The following is a 9,804-nucleotide window of genomic DNA, read 5'->3' on the forward strand; positions in this document are numbered from 1 at the left end:
CATCTTTCAACTGATATAAGTTTTCACTCAAGATTCTTAACACTGGTTGAGGGTATAACTCAGTGGTAGAATATTTGGTTAGCATGCACAAAGCCGTGAGTTCATTCTCCAACATCAATCATTAAAAGTGAAAATGAGGAATTAGATTAAATCCAAAAGATTTAAAATGGTAACATTTAAAATGATTTTCATTTCAAAGAATTTATTCTGTTGACTTCCAAAGGAGGGGAAGCAACCAACAGTCCTACCCAGCTATGATGCTTAGGAACTGCACCGATGATTAGAATGACATAATAACCTAAGAGCACAGTAGTGGTGGCACACGTGCATTGATACTAACCAGCATTTCTCTCATTCAGTGCTTCTCAACCTTCCTAATACTGTGACCTTAAATAGAGTTTCTCATATTGTGGTAATCCCCAACCATACAAATATTTTCTTTGCTACTTCAAAACTGTAATTTTGCTACTACTATGAATCGTAATGTAAATATCTGTGCTTTCCAATAGTCTTAGGCAACCCCTGTGAAAGGGTCGCTTAACTCACAAAAGAAGTCACGACTTACAGGATGAGGACCACTGCTCTAATTGGTCTTAACATCATCCCAACAAGAAAGAAGGAATGCCTTGTACTGGACACCTAGCCAACTACCCGGGGCTAGTGAAATTCTTAGTGGATGACCTCCAGCTGCCATCTTACTGAACAGTATACTCCCCAACTACATTGTAAGTATTTATCCCTGCAAACATAGATAAGTGGAATTCTCACCCCGTATCAAGGAAACTTCTCTTTGAAACAGAGAGAGACCACTACAGAAAACTCACAACCTATCAAAATGAAGGCTTATGGTACCCAGGACCAGTGGATAAATCTGCAAAACACTCCTGAACCTATGTCTTAGGAAACATTGCAGAAGAGGAATCAGAAGAGCCAGAGGGTCAGGGAATTTGCTTTGAGATTGTGTCTCTTATTGATGTCAGAAGCTACACCCTTCAAGTTTCATGTATGTGATGGCCCAAATTAAACAAGGACAACACTGGTGGGCATGATGAAGTCAAAGGCCTCAACCCTACACAAAGAACTATAGACAACTGAGTAAAGCTGAGAACAGGAGAGGCAGCCCTCCCTCAGAGAAGAGCACACCAATTGGTTGTCCAGTGCCAAATGGTCAGTTCTGAAAACACGCGTACAAGCAATATTATTCAGACTGAGTGGATCATATTTAGGGGTATATATGCACATATATGTATTTGCATGGGACAACTTCATGAATTTGAGGGGAACAAGAGGGACATATGGGAGGGTTAGGAGGGAGGAAAGGGAAGGGGAAATGTAATTATATTATAACCTCAATTTTTTTTAATGAGAAAAATAAATAAATTAAGACCACATGTTGCTTTTTCAGAGGACCTGAATTCAATTCCCAGCACCCACATGGAGTGGCTTATTGCTGCCTATAACTCCGGTTCCAGAGGAATTTGATGCCTCTGGCCCTTAAAGCTGTTGGCTCTCATATGCAGTATCTCACACATAATCACAATTAAAAAGAAAATAAATCTCAAAAAAAACCTTTCAAGTAAAAGTATACTTCATTAATAAAATTATCTGTGAGGAATTAATTGAAATAACAAGTACAAGAGAAAATTGAACAATATTAACATTTTCACTGATGTTTCTCAGTGCATATTTTGGTTATTCATATCATATTTAGGTACTGCTAAAATATGAATTAAAGGATTTTTAATATTTAGTTGTATTCTATCATTGTACACAGGAGACTAAAGCTATATTACTTTAAACAATAAAGAACATTTAAAATATTTCCTTAGAGGTGTGAAAGTGTTATACTCATTCTCCAAATTCTTTTTAGAGACAATGATGGAAAAGGTATATGTGCTAACACAAAAAAATTGCTTTTATCAGTAGCATAACATAAAATGAAATATATAAAATTGTAATGGGTAGGATATACCATTTTTAATTGCAGTTAGTTGATTGATATCTTATATTTTACATGATAGTAACAACACTTCAGGTCAGCAATCACTTTAAAGGAGGGTGAGTGGTGCTCTCTCTGTGTCTTTCTACACACACACACACACACACACACACACACACACATACGCACACACACACTGCTAATGTATCTGAACTTGATGTGATGTATTAACAAGAAAGGTATTTGGGCCATGTAATACTCTTTCAGATTTAATGCCTTATGCTTTAAAAGTTGTTAACTTCAAAGTAATCTTTTAAAAAAGAAAATGATTGAAAAGGAAACCTGCATTTTTAATGAAAATGCAGATTATCCAAGCTATAACTTGATTCACTTCAAAAACGTCAATAGATTCTATTGTACGTCTTTTGGGGTACCAGAATGTCCCAGGCATCAGCATAGCAGTCACCAATTAAATCAATCCCTAGGTATATGCCTGAACTATTTAAAACTTATAATACCAGCAGACTTTTAGTTAGAAATTGTTTTAAATCTCATTTCACATTATCAAGGCTTAATTTTTATTGTACAGCAATATAGTCAGCCATGTGGTAATTTGTTTCCATTTCATGAAATTATTACTGACTGATTATAATCCTACCATTAGCATCCTTCCTAGGGCTACAAAGTCTTAATTATGTTGCCATCAATTTCAATTTCATAAAAACAATACAGTTCACAAGTCTGCATACTTAAGATACACACACACACACACACACACACACACACACACGCACACACACAGTAGTATTGCTTTAAAAAACTACAAAATAAAATGGCACATTATTTCTGAAAACATGTACTCTTCTTCAGTGTCCCTGCAGTTCTCAATCTAGTCAATGTCAGAGTATTTAATACGGCCCATTTTTTATAGAGAATAGTAGTCCCATTTACTGTGCTGAGATTGATAACACAGTATGCTATCAATCCCAAAAGCTCTGATGCAGGTCATGGACCTCTACCAGGAAGATTTGTTTCTGGGCTATCAATCTTAGCACTCCCCACTGTCTCAGAGCCCTAAATCAGAAGGCTTGATAGGTCTCCACTTTTGTATTCCTGCATCAGCAGTCTGCCTAGGCACAGCCATCACTCACTAGCAATGTTCACTGCACTTGCAACAAATTCCAAACAACTTTCCTCATCTTAAGGCCAAGTGTGAAATTCTGCTACGTTATATCATTTAGGAATCCCTGGGCTAGAAGAAAAATTTTGTTGCATGCCTTTGGAATAATTACAAAGTTCACAGGATCATTGTTAGATTTGGATAATGGAACACAAATACAATAGATAGCCAAATGGGAGCACCATACTTCAACAATCAAAGATTAAAGTGATTTATCAGAAATACTGGACCTTTTTATTTTTCTCTGAAAAGAGCACTGTTACAGAATTGGTATATGTTCAATACCAGTTTCCTTAATCATTTTACAAATATTGGTTCAAACGGATAGATTCCTATAAGGGTCTGCCTCAGTTACAACGATGCCACCGGCTAGGAGGAGCTGAACCAAGTCCACCCAGTTGTGATGCTGTTAAGACATTCATTCCCTCCCACTTTTCCAGCTTCACATTTTCTCTCAGTGTGATTGTGAATCCTTTTGTTCAGATACTGTTAGCTAGAAAAAGAAGCACAACAATATTTTACTTCAAACCACAATCTTTCCATTACATATAGAGTGAGGAGAACTGGAAAATCACATCAGTAGTTGGGTAAGTCATCTTTAATAGATGCAGAGCTACGGGCATTAGTGCTAGGATCAGAAGTGATGAACAAGGACTTCCCAATCAAATTGCTTCAGTGCTTAAAATGAACCCAACTACCGGACATTGAAAAGTTGTATCTCATAATAGCTTATGATCTAGTATTAGAGGTGTTAGGAATTACACTCTGTGGTGGACTGAAGTAAAGGAATAAATATTCCTGTTCTATTTGACAGTGGTATGTCTTCTCATAGACGTGATTATCTATTTCACAGATGGATGTGTCTATGTCATAGAAGGAATTATAGGTTTCTTCTCGTCTGACAGGAACAGGCATCATATTTTGCTACACCAGTTATTCAAATTATTTATTTATAATTCATACCATTGTCAGATGCAAATACATACAATCTTTACAATATTATTTCTGCCAGGAATAAGTCAAGGTTTTTCCATTTCATGGTAGAAGGTAAATCTTAAGATGTGTAATACAAGCTTATCCAATTAGGGATTATTCTTGCACTTGCACACATGCACAACCCCCCCCCCCACACACACACACGAGAGAGAGAAAGGAGCTCTATATGTGGTGTGGATAGATCACATGTGCTCTTACAACTCTTGAGAACCTGAGCATCTCTCTAACTCTTAGAGTTCCTTCATTTGAAAAGGAAAGGGGTTATGATGCTTCATTACTGCTTTCTTTTAAGTAAAGGAACGGTACCCTCCTTTTTTACCACTTACATGATATGTGTTTACTCCACTTGGATTTTCGTTTTCTAGTTGAAAACTTAGTGTTTAACACATACTACTTTTATAACCTCCTTTATCTATCATGTATTTTTTTTTTTATGGGACCTTTTGCAGGAAGGAGCTCCGTAACCCTGAGATGTGCGTGTGTGGTATGTGCTCCACTCTAGGAATACAGGTTCCTGCTTAGGGTTACAACAGATCTTGTTAGCATGTGCCTTCTGTGCTTCTGTTTTCTATTCTGAACATTTGAGCAAGACCTTGTGCTATTGATAACTTTACTAATGTATTTTTCTGTAAAATGCTATCCATTCTCTTTTTACCTTAGGTGTTTATTGCTGGTTTCTATTTTTCCAGTGTCAACTCTGGAAGTTCATGCTCTAAGAAATGCTTCCCTAGTTTCAGCCCAGAAAAATGTTGCATGACTTTTCATTGACTCTATGTCTTAATGTTTTTAGAATACTGTAGCCTCTTTTTCCATGTACATACGTTATGTATTTCCACTGTTGCAGAATATTTAACTATGAAAACATGTGTTGCATTTGAATATTTGTTTAACTATGTAGAGATGTGTTGCATCACATTAATTATGTAAAGATGTGTTTACCTTGCCTTGAAGTCAGTACAACAATGTAGATAACGGGTTATTGATGGGCTTGATGCTTATGTTTCTCTTTTGAGACCATGGAGATTAATGTTCGTATACCAAAGATGCTAGAATCTAGGCACTAGTTTGACAATCTCAATCTTCAGTGAGTTGTGTAGATGTTGTCCTCCAAAATGGAGCCTTGTAGTCATTTTTGTGGAGAACAACCTATAGTTTTGGCAATAGCTTGGGTTGTTTGGGTATTACCATGGGGCCCCTCTGGTCAACAACTCAATTAGATGTAACCCAGTCTTGATTTCTGTCTTGACTCAATTTTTATTGGATAGTGAGATATTCAGTTTCCATAAGTTTGTATACTTTCTCTTGTTTTTGTTGTTGTTGTTGATATCCAGCTTTGATCCCCGATGGTCAGAAAGGAGTCATGTCTCCTAATATGTGGTCAATTTTGGAAAAAGTTTCATGAGCTTCAGAGAAGAAAGTGTAGTTTTTAGTGTTTGCATGGAATGTTCTGTATAAATCTACTAGATCGATTTGATTTCTGACCTTATTTAACTCCTGCATTTCTCTGTTCAGTTTTTGTCTTGATGACCTGTCTCTTGAAAAGAGTAGGGTACTGAAATTTTTCACTATTACTACATTAGGGTCAATATGTGATTTTAGTATAGTAGTATTTCTTTTATGAATTTGGATGCCCTTGAGTTTGGTGCATAGATATTTAGGATTGCAATATCCTCTTGGTGAATTTTTCCTTTAATGAGGATGCAGTGCCATTCCCTATTCTGATTAGTTTTGGTTTGTAGTCTGTTTTGTCAGATATTAACCTAGCTACTATTCCTGCTTGCTCTCTGAATCTGTTTGCTTGGAATACCTTTATTTTTTCAGTATTTTATCCTGAGGGTTTATTTATTCTTGATCATGAGGTGTGTTTTTTGGATTTAGAAGGATGGATCCCGTTTTCTAGCCCAGTATTTTGACTGGGTCATTTTATTTGGGAATTTAGATCACTAATGTTAAGAGTTATTAATGAGCAATGTTGATCAATGCACCTTTTTTGTTGTGATGTCTTGTGTCTTTACCTCCCTTTTGATGAACCTTCATGAAATTATTTAGTCCTTGTTTTCTGTTGGATACAGTTAAACTTATCTTCAGATGAACTTTTCTTCTACTACCTTTTGAAGAGATTTATTGGTAGACAGAATTTGCTTAAGTTTAGTTATTTATCATGAAATGTTTTTCTTTCTCTGTCAATTGTGATTGGTAGTTTTGCTGGTTATGGTACTCTGGCCTGGCATCTGTGGTTTCTAGAGTTTGTAGAACATCCATCCAGACCTTTCTAGATTTCAGAGTCTTTATAAAAAATCAGGTGCTATTCTTATGGGACTGCCTTTTTATGTGACTGGGTCACTTTTCCTTTCAGGAATTTGCTCATTAAATTCTATTCTTTGTTCTGTACATTTAGCGTTTTAATTGTTACGTGTCAGAGGACGTTTTGGTTTTTACTAGTCTTACTAGGTGTTCTGTGTTCCTCTTGTATCTTGATTGGCATTTCTTTCTTTAGACTGTAGAAATTTCTTTTATTATTTTGTTAAAAATAGTTTCTGTGCCTTTGACCTTTTTCCATCCTTCCTCTTTGTCTATTAATTGTAGGTTTATTCTTTTCATACTTTCCCATGTTTCCTGATATTTTGTGCCTAGATTTCTTTAGATTTAACATTTCCTTGGACTGAATTATGCATTTCTTCTTTTTTTAAAGACCTGAACTTCTCTTTTCCATATTTTGTAATCTTTTTTGTGAGGCTTACCTTTGAGATTTTGTTTAACATCCTAAGCTTTTCATTTCCAGTTTTATTTTAGTTTGGGTTTTCCTTAGGTATTCTATTTCTTCATTAAATTCCACTTTTATGGCTTGAATTATTTTCATTTTTCCATCTAAAATTTTGTGTTTTCTTTGTCTTCACTAATGTACTTCTTCATATTCTCTTTAACATCCTTGAATATATTCATAATTGCTGCTAATTTGAAGTCTTTTTGTTTTGCTTCAACTATATTGCTTTTCTCAAGGCATATTTCAATAGGGTTGTTGGATTATGGAGGAGGCATATTTATTGACTGTTTATTCTTTGTGTTGGAAACTAGACATCTGGAGTCATGAAGCTTTAAGTGTTGCTTGGTGTCACTAGCTGGTCTCATTTTAGGGGGTGTTTTCTGTTCTTTCATTGATGTTGTCCACTCTGGATCCTATTCAAGTGTGGAGAATGGGGGTCCCCAAGTCCTAGCCAAGTGTTGTGGCAGTGGGGTTCCTGGTAAAGAACATCTCTGGATCTCAGCCAGTTGTGGTGGCTATTGACTCCCTCCCTGGTAGAAAACTTTTCAGTGGTTTGATGGACTCACAAAGAATGGAAACTTGATAGAAGTAAAAGCTAATGGGACTGTAGGAAAGAACTAGTGGGACCCTGTGTCGCCCAAAGACGTTGAATTCCAGGAGGATGGAGGTGGGTTAGAATTAGAGGTTCCCATGAGAATGCTGCAACATCACTAAGTCTGGAGATATGGGAATGGAGGACAGGAATGGGAATAAAAGTTGTCTACCTGACTCCCAGCCAATATCATGGCTGTGAGTCCCGAGTAGAGAATAGGTCTGCAGGTCAGTGAAGTCACAAGGGATTGGAGCTGGAAGAGAAGGCAAGACTGAATGGTGTAGTAATGATGATCCAGGGTCTACACCAAGAAGCTTAGTCGCTAAGGGGCAGAAGTGCTCTGGGATGAACAAATCCTTTGGGTAGGCTGTAGCAAAACTAAGAGTATGTTCGGGAAAACTGATATGTGAGATAGGAAGGAAGATAAAGCAGAGGCTTTATAACTACTTGCCCCACATAGATTGAATTTATTTAATGAATACATGAATTCAGTCTATTAGAGATGTCGTTCATTTGTTAAGACAGTAACCAGTGTTCAAGCAAAAATAAACAAATTATCCTCTAGTTGTTCACTGGCTATGGCTATAAAACTACATGAAATCAGGATAGAAACCTATAAAATACAATTCACTTGACTCACTGTTTATGAGCTGATATCCTGTCCAGCATTTCAGAGTAGATTCTATTATAGCTATAATGCTATTGATCACATTATATCTTATGCATAGCTAAAAGAAAAACTATTATTGTTATATCTTATGCACAGCTAAAAGAAAAACTGTTATTGTTCATTATCTTTATTTCTTGCTCAATGAATATCGTTCATCTATTCTCTATGTTGAAGGAAAATGATAGAAAAAAAAAACAAATGCTTACCTACGTGATACTTTACTTATAAAACAAAACCACTAACATGCAACAACAATAAAACTAGGCAGCTGTGTGTGGTGGTGCATGCCTTTAATCCCAGCACTTGGGAGGCAGAGGCAGGCAGATCTCTGTGAGTTTGAGTCCAGCCTGGTCTACAGAGTGAGTTCCAGGAAAGCTAGTGCTGTTACACAGAGAAACCCTGTCTTGGAAAACAAAACAAACAAATAAAAACCAAACAAACAAATAAACAAAACTAGAGAATGGGAAATTACATAAATTAAACCATGCTTCCATTCAAGAACTATAAAAAAACAAAGCCTGACTTAACAACCTGATTATAAGTATAGATTAAAGTATAGAAAGGTTAAAAAAAAAAGCAAACATTTCTCATAGAAAAAAAAAAAGAGACAAAGAATAATCATTGAAAGATATTCATTCATTCACATTTCAATGAAAGTATTATATCATTTATTAGCGCATTTTAAAAGTATAAATTGAAAATTTGAAATTCAAAGAGCTTATGGGGAGTTAACACTAAACTAGCAGTCAGTAATATTTCTTTCAGACTTATTTAAGTACAGTTTTGATATGCTAATTATTAAAAGCTACAGTCGATGTTTGTATATGTTTGAATTTTCCCATATGTTGGCAAGTGAATTGGCTAAAATTTAGCTTGAGAAGATGAAATTTACGTATTTAATATGTTACACCTATTCAGAGAATGAAGTGTTAGCACTCAGATTAGCCCCTTGGGGACCTGCTCAGCATCTTGACTGTAAAGTCCTTTTTAAGAGAAAACCCCTCCCCCTTCTCTTTCTTCTTCCTCCCTCCCTCTCTTGCTATGAGGTAGTGTGCACTTCCTCTCTTCTTTCTTCTCTTTTCTCCTTCTCTTCTTCCCTTTCTTCCCTTCTCCCTTCCCCCCAATAAAACTTTCCATGTGGATACCCTGTGTCTGCATGGTGTGAGTAACTTTCCACTGTGCCTTACCACCACCTGCCACTCTGGATGGCATGCCTCACCTGCCACAGAGCACCTTGGCTCAAACCTGCCAAGGCCTTTCATGTGCCATTTTATAAACATTAAGTATCCACTTAAAGTAACCCCAGGACATTACCTTGTTTTCTGTTATTAAGTATAAACTTTATAAACCTGAATATCATTGCATCAAATCTAATGATCCTGTCATATATATACAGGGCCGGTAGTGGAGAGGCCCTGCTCACAGCTTGCCAATCATGAAACACATTGGAATCATGGCTCAGAACATCTGGATTTTGATTTTGCCCTCTAGTTAATGAAACCTTGTATCAGGACAAATCAATCAGTTGTTCCTCCTTTATGGAATGGGAACGATTACATTTTCACTACTTAACTAAGGTTTTGCAGGAATAAAATGGATACAATCAATACAGATGCAAAGACGTAAGAAATGATCTGTTACAGAATATAAAACTCATTCCTTT

The sequence above is a fragment of the Peromyscus eremicus genome, chromosome 4 (assembly GCF_949786415.1).
Source record: "Peromyscus eremicus chromosome 4, PerEre_H2_v1, whole genome shotgun sequence".
Lineage (NCBI taxonomy): Eukaryota > Metazoa > Chordata > Mammalia > Rodentia > Cricetidae > Peromyscus > Peromyscus eremicus.